General features: G+C 45.8%; 3 non-coding genes across 3 annotated transcripts; all 3 read right to left on the minus strand.

Moving 5' to 3' along the window:
* Positions 1-13,822: 13,822 nt before the first annotated feature.
* On the minus strand, positions 13,823-13,894 carry trnaq-uug (transfer RNA glutamine (anticodon UUG)). The gene has a single exon. It is a non-coding gene; the product is annotated as a tRNA-Gln (tRNA).
* A 1,015-nt stretch (positions 13,895-14,909) lies between these two features.
* trnaq-cug (transfer RNA glutamine (anticodon CUG)) lies at positions 14,910-14,981 on the minus strand. Its single transcript has one exon. It is a non-coding gene; the product is annotated as a tRNA-Gln (tRNA).
* A 2,726-nt stretch (positions 14,982-17,707) lies between these two features.
* Positions 17,708-17,779, minus strand: trnaq-uug (transfer RNA glutamine (anticodon UUG)). Its single transcript has one exon. It is a non-coding gene; the product is annotated as a tRNA-Gln (tRNA).
* Positions 17,780-25,250: the final 7,471 nt, after the last annotated feature.

Below are 25,250 nucleotides of genomic sequence, written 5' to 3' on the forward strand. Positions count from 1 at the left end.
CCCAGGATCCCGTATGTTTTTTTAACCGCTTTCTCAACCTGTCTCGCCACATTCAACGATTTGTGCACATATCCCCCCAGATCTCTCGGTTCCTGTGCCCCTTTTAGAATTGTGCCCTCTAGTTTATATTGCTTCTCCTCGTTCTTCCTACCGAAATGTATCACCTCGCATTTTGCTGCGTTCATTCTCAACTGTGACGTGTCCGCCCATTCCACCAGCCTGTCCACATCCTCTTGAAGTCTATCATTATCCTCCACACTGTTCACTACACTTCCAAGGTTTGTGTCATCTGCAAATTTGGAAATTGTGCCCTATGCACACAAGTCAAAGTCATTAATATATATCAAAAAGGCAGTGGTTCCAAAACCGATCTCTGGGGAACAACATTGTATACCTCCCTCCACTGCATGCCGTTCATCACGACACTCTGGTTCCTGTTACTGAGCCAATTTTGTATCCATGCTGCTACTGCTCCTTTTATTCCATGGGAATCAATTTTGATGATAAGCCTATTATACGACACTTTATCAAACGCCTTTTGAAAGTCGAAAACCACCACATCAATCGCGTTGCACTCATCTGCCCGACCTGTTACCTCATCAAAAATTCTGTCAAGTTAGTTAAACACAATTTCCCTTTAACAAAAGGCGAAATCGAAACAAGGAGCTCGATCCTCATTGATTGAGGCTGCGAACTGCCCACCAACATGGATGGTATTCCACGTGCCTTTTATTTGTTTGCCCAAAAGTTAGAAACGAATGAGACAAAACTTGAGGTTCCATCGAGATTTAAACTCGGATTGCTTGATTCAAAGTCCAGAATGCTCACCATTACACCATGGAACCCACTCGTTGAAAAAGTTGCTCCCTCCCTTGAAAGACACTTCGCTGCTTTATCAGCATTGCCATGGCGCTGCATGACTGACTGCTCGATGCTGCTGGCAAACCTCTCCCATCAGCAAAAATTCAAGCATTGGTCAATTCCAACCTGCCACTTTGGCTCGGCCCTTTTTCATCCATACTTTCAGCTCGCTTGGTTGGATAATCATTGTATAAACATTGCAAGGCACTGATGCATAAAGTTTGGAGTGAAAAGAAAAGACCTCAGGTTTAATCGAGATTTGAATTTGGATCGCTGGAGTCCAAGTATAGAATGTTCACCATTACACGACGAACTAACTCATTACCTGAGCCAGCACAAACCAGCCAAAGAAACTTGGCCCTTTCATTAGCACTGCCAGAATGCGAAATCACTGAACCCTCGAGGCGACCAGGCAAACCTCTCCCATCAGCAGAACTGAAACTTCTTGAAATGTAAATGTAAACTTTGAAAGAGGACACGATGCATAAAGTTTGCCTGCCTTTCAAGAAACAGTGCTTTGAATTTCTACATGTTTGCCTGCTGAGTGCAGATTGGAAAGAAACAAATCAGCAAACACCATTCTTTGTTTCAGTGAATCGAAGCATTACAAAAAAAAAACTTTCTCTTCTGTAGATTTATGAAAGCAAAAGACAGGCTAAGCTTCGAGTCTCATTGAAAGGTGATAGCACGGAAGGAAGCCATTCAGCCCTTGGAGTCCTGACGGCTGTATGCAAAAGCAAACCAGCTGGTCGCACACCCGTGCCCTATCCCCGTAGCCCCGCACATGTTTTCCTTTCAAGTACTTATCCAGTTCCCTTTTGAAAGCCATGATTGAATCTGCCTCCACCGCCCCCTCTGGCAGTGAAATCCAAATCATAACCACCAGCTGTGTAAAAACGTTTTTTCCACATGTCACCTTTGTTTTTTTTGCCAGTCACCGAAAATCTGTGTCCTCTGGTTCTTGACCCTTACGCCAACCGTTTCTCTCTATCTATTCTGACTGGACACTTCATGATATTAAATACCACTGGAAAATCTCCTCTCAATCTTCTCTGTTCCAAGATGAATAACCCCAGCTTCTCCAGTCAATCCACATGACTAAAGTCGCTCATCGCTGGAATCAATCCAATGCCCTCTGCACTCTCTCTTCGGCCTTCACATCCCACTTGACTTGCGGTGCCCAGAACTGGACACAATACTCCAGTTGTGGTCGAACCAGTTTCTTATAAAGGTTCATCATGACTTCCTTGCTTTTGTACTCAATGCCTTTTTTTTATAACGCCCAGGATCCCGTATGTTTTTTTTAACCGCGTTCTTAACCTACGCTGCCATATTCAACCATTTCTGTACATGTACCCCCAGATCTCTCTGTTCTTATACCGCATTTAGAATTGTGCCCTCTAGTTTATATTGCTTCTCCTCGTTCTTCCGACCGAAATGTATCACTTCGCATTTTTCTGCGTTAAATTTCACCTACCACATGTTCGCCCATTCCACCTGCCTGTCTATATCCACTTGAAGTTTATCACTATCCTCCTCACTGTTCACTACACTTCCAAGGTTTGTGTCATCTGAAAATTTTGAAATTGTGCTCCCGACACCCAAGTCCAAGTTATTAATATATATCGATAAGGGCAGTGGTGATCACACCGACATCTGGGGAACACCACTCTACACCTCCTTCCAGTCCGAAAAACAACCGTTCATCACTACTCTCTGGTTCCTGTCACTGAGACATTTTTGTATCCATGCTGCTACTGCTCCTTTTATTCCATGGGGATCAATCTTGATGACAAGCCTATTATACGGCACTTTATAAAACGCCTTTTGAAACTCTATATCCCCCACATCAATCGTATTGCCCTCATCTAACCTCTCTGTTACCTCATCAAAAACTCTATCAAGTTAGTTAAACACGATTTGCCTTTAACAAAAAGGCCAAATTTATACAAGGAGCTCGATCCTCATTGATTGAGGCTGCGAACTGCCCACCAACAGGGATGGGATTCCAGGTGTCTTTTATTTGTTTGCCCAAAAGTAAGAAACGAATGGGACAAAGGTTGAGGTTCCATCGAGATTTGATTTCCGATCGCTGGATTCAACGTCCAGAGTGCGCACCATTACACCATGAAACCCACTCATTACCAAGGTTGGCCCCCTCCCATGGAAGACACTTCGTTGCTTTATCAGGATTGCCATGGCGCCGCGTGACTGACTGCTCGATGCTGCTGGCAAACCTCTCCGATCAGCAAAACTGCAAGCACTGGTCAATTCCAACCTGCCACTTTGGCTTGGCCCTTTTACATCCATACTTTCAGCTCGCTTAGTTGGATAATCAGTGTATAAACATTGCAAGCCACTGATGCATAATATTTGGAGTGAAAATAAAAGACCTCGATCTTCAGTGATCGAAGCTGCGAACTCTCCACCAACAGGGATTGGATTCCAGGTGCCTTTTAATTGTTTGCCCTTAAGTTGCAAACGATTGGGACAACATTCGAGGCTGAATCGAGATTTGAATCTCTGGAGTCTAAGTCATTAATGTTCACCGTTGCACGACGAACTCATTCATTACTTCAGCTAGCACAAACCAGCCAAAGACACTTGGCTCTTTCCTTAGCACTGCCAGAATGCGACATCACTGAACCCTCGAGGCTACCGGCAAACCTTTCCCATCAGCAGAACTGCGACTTCTTGAAATGAAAATGTCCACTTTGCCCGAGGACACGATCCGAGCAATGCCTGCCTTTCAAGAAACAACGCTTTGAATTTCGACATGTTTGCCTGCTGAATGCAGATTGCAATGAAACGTTCAGCAATCACCATTCTTTGCTGCAGTGAAACTCAGCATTACACAAAAAAACAACTTTCTCTTCCGTTTTTTTTGGGAAAGCAAAAGAGCGATTGAGCTGATGACCTGAAATCGATAGAGGCAGCTGCACCCTCATTGATTGAGGAAGCGAAATTAACAGCAACAGGGATTGGTTTCGAGGGACAGAATATTTTTGAGCCCCACAGTTGCAAGCCAATGGGACGAAAATAAGACAGATTCTACCGAGATTTGAACTCGGATCGCTAGATTCAGAGTCGAGAGTGCTTACCATTACACCATGGAACCCACTGTTGAGCTCAGCCAACACCCACCATTCACAGACATTTGGACCTTTTCTCAGCACGACCTTTCGAGGCTCCTGCCAAACCTCTCCCATCAGCAAAACTGCAAGAATTGGACAATTCCAAACTGCCACTTTGACTCGGCCCTTCCTCATCCACACCTTCAGCTTCCATCCTTTCCCCTCTGCTAAGAATCGTTGCTCAGCCAATCACACAGCCACTGTCAAATCTATCGCTTCCCTCGTCACTGCTTCTGTTTCAATCTGCTCAGCGCAGCTCCAGTTCCAGTTTTGCCGGATAATCGGTGTATAAATATTGCAAGGCACTAATGCGTACAGTTTGGCGTTAAAGCAAAATGTAAACTTTGCCCGAGGACACGATCCAAGCAATGCCTGCATTTCAAGAAACAGTGCTTTGAATTTCAACAAGTTTGCCTGCTGAATGCAGATTGGAATGAAAAATTCAGCAAACACCATTCTTTGTTGCACTGAAAACAACTTTCTCTTCTGTAGATTTGGGAAAGCAAACGACAGGCTGAGCTTCTAGACTCATAGAAAGGTGACAGCGCGGAAGGAGGCCATTCAGCCCATCGAGTCCTGACGGCTCTATACAAAAGCAAACCAGCTTGTCGCACACCCCTGCCCTATCCCCGTAGCCCCGCACATGTTTTCCTTTCAAGTAATTATCCAGTTCCCTTTTGAAAGCCATGATGATATCTGCCTCCACCGCCCCCTGTGGCAGTGCATTCCAGAAATGTTTTTCCACATGTCGCCTTTGTTTTTTTTTGCCAGTCACCTAAAATCTATGTCCTCTGGTTCTTGACCCTTCCGCCAATAGGAACAGTTTATCTCTATCTATTCTGGCTCGACACATCATGATATGAAATACCTCTGGAAAATCTCCTCTAAATCTTCGCTGTTCCAAAAAGAACAACCCCAACTTCTCCAGTCTATCGACTTTCCATCCCTTTGTTGATGAGCGACACCAGACTGATGGGGCGGTAATTGGCAGGATTGTATTTGTCCTGCTTTTTGTTGACAGGACATACCTTAGCAATTTTCCACATTGTCGGGTAGATGCCAGTGTTGTATCTGTACTGGAACAGCTTGGATAGAGGTGCAGCTAGTTCTGGAGCACAAGTCTTCAGCACGACAGCCGAGATGTTGTCGGGGCCCATAGCCTTTGTTGTATCCAGTGCAATCAGCCGTTTCTTGATATCGCGTGGAGTCAATCGAATTGGCGGAAGACTGGCCTCTGTGATGTTGGGGATATCGAGAGGAGGCCGAGATGAATCATCCACTCGGCACTTCTGGCTGAAGATGAATTGCTACAGTCTTGTCTTTTGCACTCACGTGCTGGACTCCGCCCTCACTGAGGATGGGGATGTTTTCAGAGCCCCCTCCTCCCGTTAGTTGTTGAAATGTCCACCACCATTCACGACTGGATGTGGCAGGAGTGCAGAGCTTTGATCTGATCCGTTGGTTGTGGAATCGCTCAGATCTATCTATAGCATGTTGCTTCCGTTAATGTTATGCTGATGATATCTTAATATTATCTTGTTTTTATGCCATTTTATTCAGGTTCATGGACAAATTCTTCCATCATCCCTTCTCCCACATCGCTTCTCTCTCTCATTCATTCTTTTTTTTTCAGTCCAGAAGAGGGTGGGATTCAGAGCTCACCCCCGAACCCTCAGCACACATGCCGCCGTCTGCCACTCCGTGTGATCCAAGAGATAATTCAATACATTACAGGCTGTGCAAACACAGAAAGCTGACCCACCAGTGGAGGCCGCACGGTGTTGGACACGGAGTGAAATAAACTGAAGTGTTTATAAAAAGTTAAAGATCACAACACGTGTCTCTTTCTCTCTCCGCCATCCCGGCTTGTGCTGAGTGAGCTGATTTCAACTGGTGTGGTACTGAGTTCCACACAGAGCAGGTTGGCCACATGTTCGATCTCAAGCCTGAACTAAGATCTCACGAGTTGTGCTACCGAGCCACGGAGCAAGAAAATCCGAGGATCATTCCTCGGCCTGAGCTTAGTTATCTGTGTTCACCCGGTGTCGTACTGAACCCGACAGAGCAAGTTGGATCACCTGCCTGTGATATGTTGGATCATCTCACTTGTTACGGTACTGAGATTAATGCAGAGTATGAAGGACCAAGTCCCATCCCCAGCCGGTGCTCTGTTATCTGATCTCGCTCAACGTGTTACTGATGATTTTCACCAACATCTTTGAATGTGGCAGCACAAGTTGGTGAAGCCGTTAGTACAGTATCCGGTTCCTTGGCTTAATAATAAATGAGATATAGAGTAGAAAAGCAAGGAAGTTATGTTAAACGTTTATAAATCATTGTTCAGGCCTCAACTGAGGTATTGTGTCCAATCCTGGGCACTATAATTGATTAAGGATGTCAAGTTGTTGGAGAGGATGCAGAGGAGATTCACCAGAATTATACCAGGGATGGGGTTTAGTTATCTAGAGATACTCGAGAAACTGGGATTGTTCCGCTTTGAACAATGAAGGTTAAGGGTAGAAGTAAGCCACGAGGTCAAAATTAAGATGGGTTTTTAAAGGGTAAATAAGGAGAAACTGCACCCACTGACGGGAGGGTCGGCAACCAAGGGGTGCAGATTTAAGATAATTGGCAAAAGAACTAGAAGGGAAATAAGGAGGTTTATTACACAGCGAATTGTTATGATCTGGAACGCACTGCCTTAAATGGTTTTGGAGCTCGATTCAATCATAACTTTAAACGGAGAATTGGATAATTACTTCAGTATCTCTCCACAGATGCTGCCTGACCGGCTGAGTTTCTGGGTTTATTTTTGTGCTTTCACTGTATCAATTTTCCTGACAAGCTGCAACTTGCCTCAAGGGCGCAGCTTCAAGCAAAACTTTCTTGTGCTCTTCTCACACACAAGATCGCACTTTTCTTTCCTACACACGCGCTTTAAAATCTGCCGTTTCCGTAAACAACGTCCTGAGCCATGAGAATTGGCTATTGCTGGTGTTGAGTACTGAGGCTGTCGATAGTCGCCACATCATGGCTACTATCGACACCACAAACTGCCGGCTCCAAGTGGCGAGGATCCCCAAGAAGAACACACAGATCGACACAGACATCAAGTTTCTACAGAGCTGCAAGAAAGCAGACAAGATCCCGAAAGGACTACAGATCACGAACCCACTCAAGTCGGCATGCAACACAGACTACGCTGAGAGACTCTGCCTTCATACCTCTCGCACACTCCGCAACCATTTCGTACACTAGCTCTGCAGCAAACGCAGCATCATGTGCTCAGGACACAGCAGACCAGCAACGAGACACTTCCAAACAGACGAGGAAATGGAACTACGCTGCCGACATGCAAAACAAGAGCAGGAAGATTGAGAAACTCGGCATCACCACGAGCAGCAACCAAGCCTCCCCCGGTACCACGGTTGCAAACGAAGGGAAGTCCATCGTCAACTTATCCGACCACACCCTTCAACCAGACGAAATCGAAGTTCTCAGCCGAGGGATCAATTTCTGCCCCACCACCAAAATGGACCCCATCGGTCTCGCGGCGGACACAGAGGAATTCATCAGGAGAATGAGGCTCCGGGAATTCTTCAACAAATTCCAAGATGTCAGCAGCGAACCCAATGAGACAATCAATGATCTGGAACAGTGGACAGAGGGATCCGCGGTACAGCAACCGAAGAAGAAAGAGTCAAATTGGACCCCTCCGGATGGTCGCTGCCCTAAGCTTCACATGCATGCTCAAGCTGTCAGGAGATGCATCAACGCCAGATTTATCAGCCGCACTCACAAGACAGTCCAGAATGTCACCCGAGCACAACTCAACGCCATCGACGCTCTCAAGACCAACCGTTACATCGTCATCAAGCCAGCGGACAAAGGAGGAGCCATCGTCATACAGAACAAAACGAACTATTGCAAAGAAGCATACCGACAACTGGACAGCCAGGAACACTACAGACGGTTACCCGCAGATCCGACCAAAGAACACACCCACCAGCTCAACAAACTGATCAAGACCTTCGATCCAGACCTTCAAGGCATCCTACGCGCTCTCATCCCACGTACTCCCCGCTTGGGAGACTTCTACTGCCTCCCAAAGATACACAAAGCCAACACACCCGGACGTCCTATCGTACCAGGCAACGGATCCCTGTGTGAGAACCTCTCTGGATACGTCAAGGGCATCCTGAAACCCATCGTACAGGGAACCTCCAGCTTTTGTTGTGACACGACAGACCTCCCACAAAACCTCAGCACCCACGGACCAGTTGAACCAGGAACACTTCTCACCACGATGGACGTCTCGGCACTCTACACCAGTATCACCCACGATGACGCCATCGCTGCAACAGCCTCAGTACTCAACACCAACAACAGCCAATCTCCAAACGCCATCCGGCAACTCTTCCGCTTCATCCTGGATCACAATGTCTTCACCTTCGATCACCAGTTCTTTACCCAAACACACGGAATAGCTATGGGGACCAAATTCGCACCCCAATACGCCAAAATTTTCATGCACAAGTTCGAGCACGACTTCTTCACTGCACAGGACCTCCAACCAACGCAAAACACCAGATACATCGATGACATTTTCTTCCCATGGACCCACGGCAAAGAATCACTGAAGAGACTACACGATAACATCAACAAGTTCCATCCCACCATCAAACTCGCCATGGACTACTCCTCAGAATCGGTTTCATTCTTGTGCACACGAATCTCCAACAAAGACGGGCAGCTCAGCACCTCACTCTAGCGCAAGCCCACAGGCATCCTCACGATGCTCCACTTCTCCAGCTTCCACCCGAACCACGTCAAAGAGGCCATCCCCTATGGACAGGACCAGCCAATACACAGGATCTGCTCAGACGAGGAGGAACGCGATGGACACCTACAGACGCTGAAAGACGCCATCGTAAGAACGGGATATGAAGCTCGACTCGTCGATCGGCAGTTCCGACGGGTGACAGCGAAAAATCGCATAGACTTCCCCAGAAGAAAAACACGCGACACAACCAACAGAGTACCCTTCGTCGTCCATTACTTCCCCGGAGCGGAGAAACTACGCCATGTTCTTCGCAGTCTTCAACATGTCATCGATGACGACGAACACCTCGAGAAGGCCATCCGCACGCCTCCACCACTCGCCTTCAAACAGCCATCTAACCTCAAACAAAACATCGTTCGCAGCAAATTACCCAGCTTTCAGGAGAACAGCGAACACGACACCACACAACCCTGCCACGGCAACCTCTGCAAGACATGCCAGATCATCGACACGGATACCACCATCACACGAGAGGACACCACCCACCAGGTACATGGTTCATACTCCTGTGACTCGGCCAACGTTGCCATAACGGATGAACGGACACCGCACAACAATCGCCAGAGAGGAGGGTTCTCTCCCAGTCGGGGAACACTTCAGCAGTCAAAGACATTCAGCCTCCGATATTCGGGTAAGCGTTCTCCAAGGCGGCCTTCGAGACACACGACAACGCAAAATCGTCGAGCAGAAATTGATAGCCAAGTTCCGCACCCATGAGGATAGCCACAACCGGGATCTTGGGTACATGTCACGCTGCATGTAACCCCACCTGAAGTAGAGTCATCCAGACTCAAGTCGTTGTTGGCTTGTTCTCTATACACAGATGCGGCCGGACCTGCTGCGATTTCCAGCAAAAAAAAATATCTGTTTTCAATTCAAACCCCAGCATCTGCTACATTTGACCCCTTGTGACCCCACCTCAGTATTCTTGGATGCAATGTTTCCCTGACAAACCTGTTTGAACACCATTCACTCCTTTGATTCATAAGGTTCAATCTCACGGGATCAAAAGTGAGGTAGCCAATTGGATACAACATTGGCTTGACGACAGAAGACAGAGGGTGGGTGTAAAGGGTTGTTTTTCAATTTGTTGGCCTGTGTCCAGAGGTGTGCCTCAGGGATCGGTGCTGGGTTCGCTGTTATTTGTTATTTATATTAATGATTTGGATGAGAATTTAGGCAGCATGGTTAGTAAGTTTGCAGATGACACCAAGATTGGTGACATCGTGGACAGTGAAGAAGGTTATCTAGGATTGCAACGGGATCTTGATAACTTGGGCCAGTGGGCCGATGAATGGCAGATGGAGTTTAATTTAGATAAATGTGAGGTGATGCATTTTGGGAGATCGAATTGGGCCAGGACCTAATCCGTTAATGGTAGGGCGTTGGGGAGAGTTATAGAACAAAGAGATCTGGGAGTACAGGTTCATAGCTCCTTGAAAGTGGAGTCACAGGTGGATAGGGTGGTGAAGAAGGCATTCAGCTTGCTTGGTTTCATTGGTCAGAACATTGAATACAGGAGTTGGGATGTCTTGTTGAAGTTGTACAAGACATTAGTTAGGCCACACTTGGAATACTGTGTACAGTTCTGGTCACCCTATTATAGAAAGGATATTATTAAACTAGAAAGAGTGCAGAAAAGATTTACTAGGATGCTGCCGGGACTTGATGGTTTGACTTATAGGGAGAGGTTAGATAGACTGGGACTTTTTTCCCTGGAGAGTAGGAGGTTGAGGGGTGATCTTATACAAGTCTATAAAATAATGAGGGGCATAGATAAGGTAGATAGTCAAAATCTTTTCCCAAAGGTAGGGGAGTCCATAACGAGGGGACATAGATTTAAGGTGAGAGGGGAGAGATACAAAAGTGTCCAGAGGGGCAATACTTTCACTCAAAGGGTGGTGAGTGTCTGGAACGAGCTGCCAGAGGCAGTAGTAGAGGCGGGTACAATTTTGTCTTTAAAAAAGCATTTGGACAGTTACATGGGTAAGATGGGTATAGAGGGATCTGGGCCAAGTGCAGGCAATTGGGACTAGCTTAGTGGTATAAACTGGGCGACATGGACATGTTGGGCCGAAGGGCCTGTTTCCATGTTGTAAACTTCTATGATTCTATCTATGATTCTATTCTGATTATCTCTCTGCCGAGGTGTGACAAAGGATAGCTGGAAAGATTATCTGTAATCACCGGTCATTGTTCTCTGACTATAAATGCTGTGCCTATAAGCATCTTTTCACTTCACCTGATGAAGGAGCAACGCTCCGAAAGCTTGTGATTTCAAATAAAGCTTTTGGACTTTTACCTGGTGTTGTGCGACTCCTTACACTCATTGGTTGAGGCTGCGAACTGCCCACCAACATTGATTGGATTGGAGGTGCCTTTTATTTGTTTGCCCAAAAGTTAAAAACGAATGGGACCAAAGTTGAGGTTCCACGGAAAAACGAACTCGGATGGCTAGATTCAAAGGTCAAAGTGCTCACCATTACACCATGGAACATATTCATTAACAGAGCGGGCCCTCTCCATTCAAAGATACTTGGCTCCATTATTAGCACCGCCATCGCCCTGCATCATGGACTGCTCGAGGCTTCTGGCAGATCTCTCCCTTCATCAAAACTGCAAGCGCTGGTCAATCCCAACCTGCCACTTTGGCTCGGCCCTTTCTCATCCATGCTTTCAGCTTCCCCACTTTCCCATCTGATAAGTGTTGATGCTCAGCCAATATCACAGCGACTATCAATTCCATCGCTTCCCTCGTCGCTGCTTCTGTTTCATACTGCTGAGCGCAGCTCGTCTTGTTGGATAATCAGTGCATAAACATTGCAAGGCACTGGTGCAAAAAAAATTGGGTGAAAAAAACTCGATCCTCACTGATTGAAGCTGCGAACTCCCGACCAACAGGGATTGGATTCCAAGTGCCTTTTTCTTGTTTGCCCTTAAGTTGAACACGAATGGGAAAAAAGTTGTGGTTGCACCCAGATTTGGGCTCGGATCGCTCGATTCAGAGTTTAGAGTACTCACCATTGCATCATGGAACTCGATGATTTCTTCAGCCAGCAGCGACCATTCAAAGACACTTGGCTCTTTTCTCAGCACGGCCATGTCTCTCCATCACTGACCTCTCGAGGCTGTTGCCAAACCTCTCCCATCAGCAAAACTGCAAACAATGGACAATTCCAAACTGCCACTTTGACTCAGCCCTTTGCCACTCACACGTTCAGCTTCCACTCCTTCTCTTCTGCGAAGCATCGATGCTCAGCCAATCACACAGCTACTAGTCAAACCTGTCGCTTCCCACATCACTGCTTCTGTTTCACTCTGCTCAGCGCAGCTCCTGTTACATCTAGCCGGATAATCTGTGAATAAATATTGCAAGGCACTGATGCATAAAGATTGGCGTAAAACAAAATGTAAACTTTGCCCGAGGACACGATCCAAGCAATTCCTACATTTCAAGAGACAGTGCTTTGAATTTCGACACGTTTGCTTGCTGAATGCAGATTGCAAAGAAAAATTCAGCAAACACCATTCTTTAGTGCAGTGAAGCGCAGCGTTGCACAAAAAGCAACATTCTCTTCTGAAGATTTGGGAAAGCAAAAAACAGGCTGAGCTTCTCGACTGATAGAAATGATACAGCACGGAAGGAGGCCATTCGGCCCATCGAGCCCTGACGGCTCCATGCAAAAGCAATCCAGCCAATCCAACTCCCTCGACCGATCCCCGTAGCCCTGCACATGCTTTCCTTTCAAGTATTTATTCAGTTCCGTTTTGAAAGCCACGATTGAATCTGCCTCCACCACGACCAATGGCAGTGCATTCCAGATCCTAACCACTCACTGTGTAAAAAAGGATTTTCCTCAAGTCACCTTTGGTTCTTTTGCCAGTCTCCTTAAATCTGTGTCCTCTGGTTCTTGACATTTCCGCCAATGGGAACAGTTAGTCTCCATCTGTTCTGTCAATACCCCTCATGATTTTAAATACCTCTATCAAATCTCATCTCAATCTTCTCTGTTCCAAGAAAAACAACCTCAGCTTCTCCAGTCTATCCACGTAACTAAAGTCCCTCATCCCTGGAATCATTCTCTTTCATCTTTTCTGCACCCTCTCTTATGCTTTCACATTTTTCCTGAATTGCGGTGCCCAGATCTGGACACAATACTCCAGTTGTGGTCGAACTAATGTTTTATAAAGGTTCATCATGAATTCCGTGCTTTGCTGCTCTATGCCTCTATTTATAAAGCCCAGGATCTCGTATGCTTTATGAACCGCATTCTCGACCTGTCTCGCTGCATTCAACGATTTGTGCACATCTACCCCAGATCTCTCAATTCCTTTACCCCTTTTCGAATTGAGCACTCTTATTTATATTGCTTCTCCTCGTTCTTACCACCGAGTTGTATCACCTTGCATTTTTCTGCGTTAAATTTCGATATCCTCTTGAAGTCTATCACTATCCTCCTCACTGTTCACGACACTTCCAAGGTTTGTGTAATCTGCAAATTTGGAAATTGTGCCCTGTACACCCAAGTCCAAGTCATTAATAAATATCAAAAAGGGCAGTGGTGCGAGCACAGACCTCTGTGGAATATTACTGTGCACCTCCCTCCAATAACAAAAACAACCGTTCATCACTCCTCTCTGGTTCCAGTTACTGAGGCAATTTTGCATCCATGTTGCTACTGCTCCTTTTATTCTATGGGTATCAATCTTGATGACAAGGCTATCATAAGGCACTTTATCAAACGCCTTTTAAAAGTTGACAGACACCACATCAATCGCATTGCCATCAGCAACCCTCTCCGTTACCTCATCAAAAACTCCATCAAGTTAGTTCAATACGATTTGGCTTTAACAAAAGGCCAAATTAAGACAAGGAGCTCGAGCCTCATTGATTGAGGCTGCGAACTTCCCATGAACAGGGATGGGATTCCAGGTGCCTTTTATTTGTTTCCCCAAAAGTTATAAACGAAAGGGTCAAAAGCTGAGGTTCCACCGAGATTTGAATTCGGATCGCTAGATTCAAAGTCCAGAGTGCTCACCATTACACCATGGAACCCATTCGTTGAAAAAGGCGGGCCTCCCTCCCTTCAAAGATACTGGGCTCCTTTATCAGCATCGCCATGGCGCTGCATCATTGACTGCACGAGGCTGCTGGCAAACGTCTGCCATCAGCAAAACTGCAAGCACTGGTCAATTCCAAACTGCCACTTTTGACCTTTCTCATCCACACTTTCAGCTTCCCCACTTTCCCCTCTGATAAGTAGAGATGCTTAGCCAATCACACGGCTGCTGTCAAATCCATCGCTTCCCTCGTTGATGCTTCTGTTTCACACTCCTCAGCGCAGCTCATCTTGTTGGACAACCAGTGCATAAAAATTGCAAGGCACTGATGCATGAAGTTCGGGGTGAAAAGAAAAGAGCTCGATCCTCACTGATTAAGGCTGCGAACTCCCCACCAACAGGAATTAGATTCCAAGTGATTTTTAGTTGTTTGCCCTCAATTTGCAAACGAATAGGACAAAATTCGAACGTTAATCGAGACTTGAATTTAGATCGCTGGAATCCAAGTCCAGAATGCTTACTATTGCACTGTGTAAACCAACTGACTACTTCAGCTGGCACCCACCAGTCAAAGACACTTGGCTGTTTTATTAGCGCTGCCATAATGCCACATCACTGACACCTCGAGGCTACCGACAAACCTCTCCCATCATCAAAACTGCAAAATCTTGCAATGAAAATGTCAACATTGCCCGAGGACATGATCCAATCAATGCCTGCCTTTCAAGAAACAATGCTTTGAATTTCTACAAGCTTGATTGCTGAATGCAGATTACAAAGAAAAGTTCTGCAAACACCATTCTTTGGTGCAGTGAAACTCAGCATTAAACAAAATACAACTTTCTCTTCTGCTGATTTGGGAAGTCCGGTTTTGCTGATGAACTGAAACCGAAAGAAGCAACTGGAACCTCATTGATTGAGGCAGCAACTTCCCACCAGTAGGGAGTGGATTCCAGCTGCATTTTGTTTTTTTGCCCTGCAGTTGCAAATGAATGGGACAAAAACATATCAGGTTCAACCGAGATTCGAACTCGGATCGCTAGATTCAGAGTCTAGAGTGCTCACCATTACACCATGGAACCCATTCGTTAATAAAGACCGCACCCTCCATCCAAATACATTTCGCTCTTTTCTCAGCACGGCAACATCGCTGCATCACTGACTTCTCGAGGCTGTTGCCAACCCTCTCCCATCAGCAAAACTGCAAGAACTGGACAATTCCAGACTGCCACTTTGACTCGGCCCTTTCTCATCTCTTCCTTCAACTTCCACCCTTTTCCTTCTGCTGGGTATCGATGCTCAGCCAATCACACAGCTATTCGTCAAACCTATCGCTTCCCTCGTCACTGCTTCTCTTTCAATCTGCTCAGCGCAGCTCCGATTGCATTCTTGCCGGATAATCTGTGAATAAACATAGCAAGGCACTGATGCATGAAGATTGGCGTAAAACAAAATGTAACCTTTGTACGAGGACACGATCCAAGCGATGCCTGCCTTTCAAGAAACAGTACATTTAATTTCTACATGCTTGACTGCTGAATGCAGATTACAAAGAAAAGTTCAGCAAACACCATTCTTTGGTGCAGTGAAACTCAGCATGAAACAAAATACAACTTTCTCTTCTGCTGATTTGGGAAAGCAAAAGTCCGGTTGAGTTTATGAACTGAAACCGAAAGAAGCAACTGGAACCTCATTGATTGAGGCAGCAACTTCCCACCAGCAGGGAGTGGACTCCAGCTGCATTTCGATTTATCGCCCTGCAGTTGCACACGAATGGGACATGAACAAATCAGGTTCCACCGAGATTCGAACTCGGATCGTTAGATTTAGAATATAGAGTGCTCACCATTACACCATGTAATCCATTCGTTAACAAAAATCGTACCCTCCATCCAAATACATTTGGCTCTTTTCTCAGCACGGCCACATCGCTGCATCACTGACTTCTCGAGGCTGTTTCGAACCCTCTCCCATCAGCAAAACTGCATGAACTGGACAATTCCAAACTGCCACTTTGACTCGGCCCTTTCTCATCTCTTCCTTCAGCTTCCACCCTTTTCCTTCTGCTTAGTATCGATGCTCAGCCAATCACACAGCTTTTAGTCAAACATATCGCTTCTCTCGTCACTGCTTCTCTTTCAATCTGCTCAGCGCAGCTCCAATTGCAGTCTTGCCGGATAATCTGTGAATAAATATTGCAAGGCACTGATGCATGAAGATTGGCGTAAAACTAAATGTAAACTTTGGGCGAGGACAAGATCCAAGCAATGCCTGCATTTCAAGAGACAGTGCTTTGAATTTCCACATTTTGCCTGCTGAATGCAGATTGCAAAGAAAAATTCAGCAAACACCATTTTTTGGTGCAGTGAAGCGCAGCGTTGCACATAATGCAACTTTGTCTTCTGAAGATTTAGGAAAGCAAAAGACAGGCTGAGCTTATAGACTCATAGAAAGGTTACAGCATGGAAGTAAGCCGTTCCGCCCATCGTGTCCTGCCAGCTCTATGCAAAAGCAATCCAGCCAATCCCACTCCCTCGCCCTATCCCCGTAGCCCTCGGCATGTTTTCCTTTGAAGTATTTATACAGTTCCCTCTTCAAAGCCACGATTGAATACGCCTCCACCACGACCCCTGGCAGTGCATTGCATTTCCTAACCACTCACTGTGTAAAAAAGGATTTTCCTCAAGTCACCTTTGGTTCTTTTGCCAGTCACCTTAAATCTATGTCCTCTGGTTCTTGACCTTTCCGCCAATAGGAACAGTTTGTCTCCATTTATTCTGTCAATACCCATCATGAGTTTAAATAGCTCTATCAAATCTCCTCTCAATCTTCTCTGTTCCAAGAAAAAGAACCCCAGCTTCTCCAGTCTATCCACGTAACTAAAGTCCCTCATCCCTGGAATCATTCTCGTTCATCTTTTCTGCACCCTCTCTTTGCCTTCACATTTTTCCTAAAGTGCGGTGCCCAGATCTGGACACAATACTCCAGTTGTGGTCGAACTAATGTTTGATCAAGGTTCATCATGAATTCCGTGATTTAGTGCTCTATGCCTCTATTTATAAAGCCCAGGATCTCGTATGCTTTTTGAACCGCATTCTCAACTTGCCTCGCTACATTCAACGATTTGTGCACATCTACCCCAGATCTCTCTGTTCCTGTACCCCTTTTCGAATTGAGCCTTCTTATTTATATTGCTTCTCCTCGTTCTTCCTGCAGAGATGTATCACGTTGCATTTCTCTGCGTTAAATTTCTATATCCTCATGAAGTCTATGACTATCCTCCTCACTGTTCACTATACTTCCAAGGTTTGTGTAATCTGCAAATTTGGAAATTGTGCCCTGCACACCCAAGTCCAAGTCATTGATAAATATCAAAAAGGGCAGTGGTGCGAGCAACGACCTGTGGGGAACATTACTGTACACCTCCCTCCAATCCCAAAAACAACTGTTCATCTCTCCTCTCTGGTTCCTGTTACTGAGGCAATTTTGTATCCATGTTGCTACAGCTCCTTTTACTCTACGGGTATCAATCTTGATGACAAGGCTATTATCAGGCACTTTATCAATCACCTTTTGAAAGTTGACATACACCACATTAATCGCATTGCCCTCAGCAACCCTCTCCGTTACCTCATCAAAAACTCTATCAAGTTAGTTCAATTCGATTTGCGTTTTACAAAAGTCCAAATTTATTCAAGGAGCTCGAGCCTCATTGATTGAGGCTGCGAACTTCCCACGAACAGGGATGGGATTCCAGGTGCCTTTTATTTGTTTCCCCAAAAGTTCCAAACGAAAGGGACAAAAGTTGAGGTTCCACCGACATTTGAACTCGGATCGCTGGATTCAAAGTCCAGAGTGCGCACCATTACACCATGGAACCCATTCATTAAAACAAGCGACCCCCCTCCCTTCAAAGATACTGGGCTCCTTTATCAGCATCGCAATGGCGCTGCATCAGTTACTGCAGGAGGCGACTTGCAAACCTCTGCCATCAGCAAAACGGCAAGCACTGGTCAATCCCAAACTGCCACTTTGGCCCTTTCACATCCAACCTTTCAGCTTCCCCACTTTCCCCTCTGACAAGTAGAGATGCTTAGCCAATCACACAGCTACTGTCAAATGCTTTTTGAACCGCATTCTCAACCTGTCTCGCTGCATTCAACGATTTGTGCACATCTACCCCAGATCTCTCTGTTCCTTTACCCCTTTTCGAATTGAGCCCTCTAATTTATATTGCTTCTCCTCGTTCTTCCTACCGAGATGTATGACCTTGCATTTTTCTGCGTGAAATTTCCATATCCTCTTGAAGTCGATCACTACCCGACTAACTGTTCACTGTCCTTCCAAGGTTTGTGTCATCTGCAAATTTGGAAATTGTACCCTGTACACCCAAGTCCAAGTCATTAATAAACATCAAAAAGGGCAGTGGTGCGAGTACCGACCTATGGGGAACATTACTGTACACCTCCCTCCAATCCGAAAAACAACCATTCATCACTCCTCTCTGGTTCCTGTGACTGAGGCAATTTTGTATCCATGTTGCTACTGCTCCTTTTATTCTATGGCTATCAACCTTGATGACAAGGCTATCATAAGGCACTTTATCAAATGCCTTTTGAAAGTTTATATACACCACATCAATCGCATTGCCCTCATCAACCCTCTCCATTACCTCATCAAAAACTCTACCAAGTTCGTTCAATACGATTTGCCTTTAACAAAAGGCCAAATTTATACCAGGAGCTCGAGCCTCATTGAGTGAGGCTGGGAACTGCCCAGGAACAGGGATGGGATTCGTGGTGCCTTGTCTTGATTTCCCAAAATGTTATAAACGAATGGGACAAAAGTTGAGGTTTCACCGTGATTTGAACTAGGATCGCTAGATTTGAAGTCCAGAGTGCTTACCATTACACCATGGAACCCGTTCATCAAAACAAGCGGCCCCCTCCCTTCAAAGATACTGGGCTCCTTTATCAGCATCGCCATGGCGCTGCATCATTGACTGCAGGAGGCGAATGGCAAACCTCTGCCATCAGCAAAACTGCAAGCACTGGTCAATCCCAACCTGCCATTTTGGCTCCGCTCTTTCTCATCCATACTTTCAGCTTCTCCACTTTTTCCTCTGAAAAGTATAGATGATTAGCCAATCACACAGCGACTGTCAAATCAATCGCTTCCCTCGTTGTTGCTTCTGTTTCACACTGCTCAGCGCAGCTCGTCTTGTGGGATAATCAGTGCATAAACATTGCAAGGCACTGATGCATGAAGTTCGGGGTGAAAAGTAAAGAGCTCGATCATCACTGATTGATGTGGAAATGCCGGTGTTGGACTGGGGTGGACAAATGTCAGGAGTCTGACAACACCAGGTTATCGTCCAACAACTTTATTGGAATCACAAGCTTGTGATTCCAATAAAGCTGTTCGATTGCAACTTGGTGTTGTCAGACTCCTCACTGATTGAAGCTGTGAATTCTCCTCCAACAGGGAGGGGAGATACAAACAGACCGTCTCAATAACCGCTCATTTTCCCCGCTCCCGAATCCAGCCGCTGCTTGCCGCTGATTAACGGAGAAGCCACACGATGCCATGTCAAAAGCAGCGGTTTCCGTCGTTTTGCGGTTATCATGTTCGCCTCACATGTGAAAAGTCTCTGGTTTGATCCCATATGGGAACGTTATTTGCGAATTTGCTCTTGTGAAATGGGGGCGATAATTGGTTGTTCCTTTTAAATTTTGCAACGGCTGCACCACTTTCCTGGTGTCTTAAACACTGAACATTTTCACCAGACTCTTAAAATACAGTCTTTAAAATGATGAAAGTTCATCACATGCAAAACACAATAACTGAGTCACGTGTCACTGTCACTCGGTAACCATGTTAGTATTTTCGTCAGCCATTTTGCAGAAAATTATCGCTTCATTCACAGCGATTACAACAATAATTCATCTTTCACAGAGTTTCATCAGTTTCGAGTATTCATTTCATAAAGTTCATCACTGTTTTGTGAAAATTATTTACTGACCGTGAATCGAACCCACACCGCGCAGGTAAAAGCCCCGAATCCAAACCACCAGATGCCGCGCAGTGGGTCGACACGAAGAACAAATTAAAAAGTAGAAACAGAAAATGGTGAGATCTCTCAGCAGGTCAGACAGCATCTGTGGAGAGAGAAACAAAGGGAACGTTTCAGGTCGGTGACCTTTCATCAGAACTCGCTCCACAGATGCTGCCTGACCGGCTGAGTGCATCCAACATTTTCTGTTTATATTTCAGATTTCCAGCATCCGCAGCACTTTGCTTTTGAAATTAAAGAGTAGCTCAAGTTGATGAAAGTTGCACCAGTGAAAATCCTGGGTGGAGATTTAGAAGATGCGACATTGGGAAGGGCTGGACTGCGATTCGAACAGTCCTCCAAGCAAAGTTCGGGGAAGTTATCGAAATTTGAAAGAGGTCTTGGGACGGAAAAGGAGCGACAGGCTCACGTGATCGGTCGTTGGTATTCGGAATGAACAAAATGCAGTCCCCACTGCTCTGATTACCCGAATCAGACAAATAGTAATTCACAACACAGGACAAATCCATTTGATTTTAGTTTTGGAAACCCATTCACGACAGCAGCTGTCCACCATCAGTTTACTTTTCCAAACTAAAGGGTGTGAAGCTTGCACGAGTGATGATCTGTGCTGTATTATTTCTGAGCAGCAGACTCACCTTGTCCATGAATGCCTACTTGATGGAAGGCGCAGTCCCCATTGGTAGAGGGGATCGGTTTCTCGAGCTGTGATTCATCATCGTCTATTTCAGTAATATTCCGGTTTGCTGAAATTGAGATGAGATGAAACGACCAGGTCCAACGAGCCGGTCTGTAATACTACACGGCATCTACAAAGTTGTCTCTTGCACTTACAGTGAAGCGGGGAATAGTTTTCACCCTTAAACCAGCAAGTTAGGTGGCGCAGTAAGTAGTGTAGATGGGAGCAGAAAGTAGTGAAGGGACATTGATGATTAAATGTGAGGGTAAATCAATGACAGATGGAGTTCAATGTGGAGAAGTGTGATATAATCCACTTAGAACATTAAAAAGATCTGAATCAGAGTATTTTCTATATGACGAGAAACTAGGAACTATGGAGGAGCAGAGAGGTTCAGGGGTCCATCTCCAGAAATCAATAAAAACTAGCAGACAAGTACAAAAAATAATTAATGGAATGTGAGCCTTCATCTCAAGGGGCTGGAATAAAAAGTGTGGAAGTAATGCTACGGATGCATAAACATATGGTTAGACCACATCTGGAGTACAGCATTCAGTTTGGGGCACACTACCCAGGAGGGACATATTGGCCTTGAATGGGATGGAGAATAGATTCACCAGAATGATATTGCGGCTAAAAAGGTTATATAATGAGGACAGGTCGTGCAGACTAGACGTGTAGTCTCTTGATTATAGGAGATTAAGGGGTGATCTAATTGTAATGTTTAAAAAGATAGGTTGGAGAGAGAGAGGCTATTTCCTTTGAGGGTGTCTAGAACAAGGGGGCTTAACCTTAAAATTAGAGCAGGGCCGTTCAGGGGTGATGTCAGGAAACACTTCTTCACAGGAAGGGTAGCGGGACTCGCACACACTGAGCAGGGCCCAGGCTGTTTTTGGTCAGTGTGCTGAGTCCCACACACCCTGCGGGATTGGCTCAGTTACACATCTCCTGGCTCTCTGAAATGTTTCACTCATCTCAAATCTCCGAGGTTAGACTGTCGATTGTTTATTGATCAGGAAGATGGATGGTAATAATCTGAGAGCCAGTGAATAGGTGAGAACAGAGCAGCAGGGAATGATCCCAGAACAATAGGAGCCAGCAGCTCGCCGTCTGGTCCCCGTGTCAGGGACAATACACAAAACCTCAGCTCCAGACCAGGAACAGAGAGCTGCTGTTACCGTGGCCCAGCCCTCGCAAACTGCTGGAATTGTGGGATGGAAAGCAGGCTTTTCGTCTCGGAGGCTGCTTTTGGGGCTCAGTGGCTCATCGAAAGAATGGTTTCTATTAAAGAGCAGGGCTCTTCTCCATCACAGACTGATACTGCACAGTGCATGGCAGAGTAAAGCTCCCTCTACACTGTGCCATCAAACACTGCGGGGGCAGGTGCAACAAGGGTTAGATCAAGATTAAATCTCCCTCTATACAGTCACAGAGGATGTCATTTGTGACTTTGATAAGGGCCGTTTCAGATCTGTGGCAGGGGTGGAAACCTGATTGGACGGATGTGTGGGAAAGATGGACACGGATTTGTGAGGTGACAACACGTTCAAGGACTTGAGAGGAAAGGAAGGTTGGAGATGGTGTGGCAGTTTGCATGGTCAGATGGTCAAGGTGGGTCTTTTGAGAAGGAGGGTGATGACAGCAGATTTGATCGGGAGGAGGACAGTCACTGAGGAGAGCGAACCGTTATCAGTGTCAGCTAACATGGGGCCGGGAAGGGAGGTTTGGTGTCCAACAGTTTGGTGGAAATAAGTTCGAGGCATCAAGAGGTGGGTCTCATGTTCAAAATGAGCTCAGAGAGGGCATGAGGGGAGAGAGGACAGAAACTTTGTGGGCTTGAGGAAGGCATGGAAGTGGCAGAGGCAGCTGTACTGAGGCTCTCAATCCAAGTGACAAAGAAGTCCATGAGCTCCTCGCACTCACTTCGTTAAAGAAAATCTCTCCTCATCCCCCCGTGACTGTTTTCCAATTTATCTTAGATGTGTGTCCTATGGTTATTTATGCTCCCATTACTGGAAACAGTTTCTCCTTATTTACTCTATCAAAAGTTTTCATAATTGTGAACAGCTCAATTGAATCGCACCATAACCTTCTGGGTGCAGTCTCAGTGCCGTTCCTGGTGGCTTTTTCATCGGTTCTCATGTTGTCGACCGGTTCGGGCTCCTTGTTCGTTTCCAATTAACGCGAGTTGGACTCCAGGTGTTGGATTAGTCAACTTTTCGCACCAGCCTTCCAATTTGCCTGCAGTGTGGGCTGTGGCTGCTTTTTCCAAAAACCCAAAACCAAAAGCTGAAGTGAAGCAGCAGCTCATGGCCAAGTGTTTGACTACAATCATTTTATCATTTACTGTAAAATATAAGTCTCAGTGAAACATACACAGAACATTCTGGAAACACTCAGCGAGTCCGGCCCCATTTGTGGAGAGAACGGACCAATTAACTGAGAGCCTCAATGAGACGAGGAACGAGACACGGCCCCCTGTGAGAAAAAAATAACTTGCATTTGTACAGGACCTTTCAGATCATCAGGACATCCCAACTCACTTCACTGGAAGTTCAATCACTATCGTTTTATAAGAGAATGCAGCAGCCAAGTTGTGTACAGCAAGATCCCATAAACATTGATAAGATATTGAGCAGACCTCCTGTTTGTTGGGTGTTGACGGTTAAGGGAAGAATGTTGGCCAGGAAAACGGAAGAATTCTCTGATCGTCACAAATTGAAACGGGAACTTTACACCTCGGTGCAGAAAGAAGGGACCCACATTAAACACCTCATTCAAAGGACAGCAGCTCAAACAATGCAGCTCCCTCTCAGCACGACACAGTCAGCCTGGATCACATATCCCACTGCTGGAACTGGAGCTGGAGCCAAACCCTTCCAAACACCAGCCTGACTCCTTGGAATTAATCTCACCCCTGGCTAGTCATGAACCAGACTGTGCCACTCCCAGAGTAACTGATGACCACAGCCTCAGCTCCGGGTCCCGGTCTGAACCATTGCCGCAGCCTGTTATCGCTCATAGAAAGTGGCGTGGGATTCCTGCGTTCATTCTGTGATGTGCATTGGGGCAGTGGGACGAGGTGTATTGCTCTGGTATAGAGCCGGTACTGACTCGATGGGCCAAATGACATCAGGAGTAGAGAGGCCACTTGAGATGGCAAGGTCGAGGGGTTGGCCGTGAATATGCGTCGGGGAGTTTCTATGCAGGGAGAGATTAAGTGAGGATAAAGTATCACACAATAGACCTGTTTGCAAAATTGAAGCCCATGGGATTAAAGGTCAATGGCAGCGTGGATACAAAATTGGCTAAGGGGCAGAAAACAGAGAGTAGTGGTGAACGGTTGTTTTTCAGACTGGCGGCAAGTATACAGTGGTGTCCCCCAGGGCTCGGAATTTGGACCTCGGCACTTTTTGATATATATTAATGAACGGGGCTTGGGTGAACAGGGTATAATTTCAAAGAGTTTGCAGATGACACGAAACTCGAAAATGTAATAAACAACGTGGAGGATAGTGAAGGACTTCAGTAATACACAGACAGACTGGCGAAATGGGCAGTAACATGGCACATGAAATTTAATGCTAAGAATTGTGAAATGATAAATTATGTTAGAAAGAATGAGGGGAGGCAATGTGAACTAAATGGTGCAATTTTGATGGGAGTGCAGGAATAGCGAGACATGGGATGCATGTACACAAATCTTTGAAGGTGGCAGGACAATTTGAGAAGGCTGTTAAAGAAGCAAATGGGGTCCTTCTCTTTTTTAATTGAGGCATAGAATACAAAAGCAAGGAATTAATACTAAACCTCGATAAAACACTGGTTAGGCCTCAGCTGGAGTATTCTATTCAATTCTGGGCACAAAACATTAGGAAGGATGTCAAGGCCTTCGAGAGGATGCAGAGGAGATTTACTAGAGTGGTGCCATGTATGAGGGACTTCAGTTGTGTGGAGAAACTGAAGAATTGGGGTTGTTCTCCTCAGATCAATGAAGGTTAAGGGGAGGTTTGATAGAGTTGTTCAAAATCATGAAGCGTTTTGATAGAGTAAATAAGGAGAAACTTTCCAGTTGCAGTAGGGCAGTAACATCACGGGTTAGATAAAGAGCAAAGCTGCTCGACACTGTGACATCAAACGGTGCCAGGGCAGCTACAGCACAGGTTGGATACAGATTAAAGCTCCTGGCAAAATGTCCCATCAAACACTCTCAGGGCAGGCACAGCACGGGATTGGTACAGATTAAGGTTCCCTCTGAACTGCCCCATTGAACATTCCCAGGAAAGGTACAGCACGGGTTACATGCAGAATGAAGCTCCCTCTGCACTGTCAAATCTAACACTCCCAGGGCAGAGACAACACAGGTTAGATACACAAAATGCTTCCTCTAGTCTGTGCAGATTAGATCTCGCCAAATATTTCAGATACAAGGTGGCTTTGCTGGACACTCTGCTGATGTCTTTCCATGTCTCTTCACTGAGATATGCCGCTCACAATCGCCATTTCCTGGTCTCTCTGCATCTCTGGACTCAGTTGCACCGCTCTCTACCTCCCTCTTCGGGTGTCTCTCTGTATCTCTGTACTCAGTTACACCGCTCT

Source organism: Heptranchias perlo, chromosome 35 (genome assembly GCF_035084215.1).
Source record: "Heptranchias perlo isolate sHepPer1 chromosome 35, sHepPer1.hap1, whole genome shotgun sequence".
In the NCBI taxonomy this organism is placed as follows: domain Eukaryota; kingdom Metazoa; phylum Chordata; class Chondrichthyes; order Hexanchiformes; family Hexanchidae; genus Heptranchias; species Heptranchias perlo.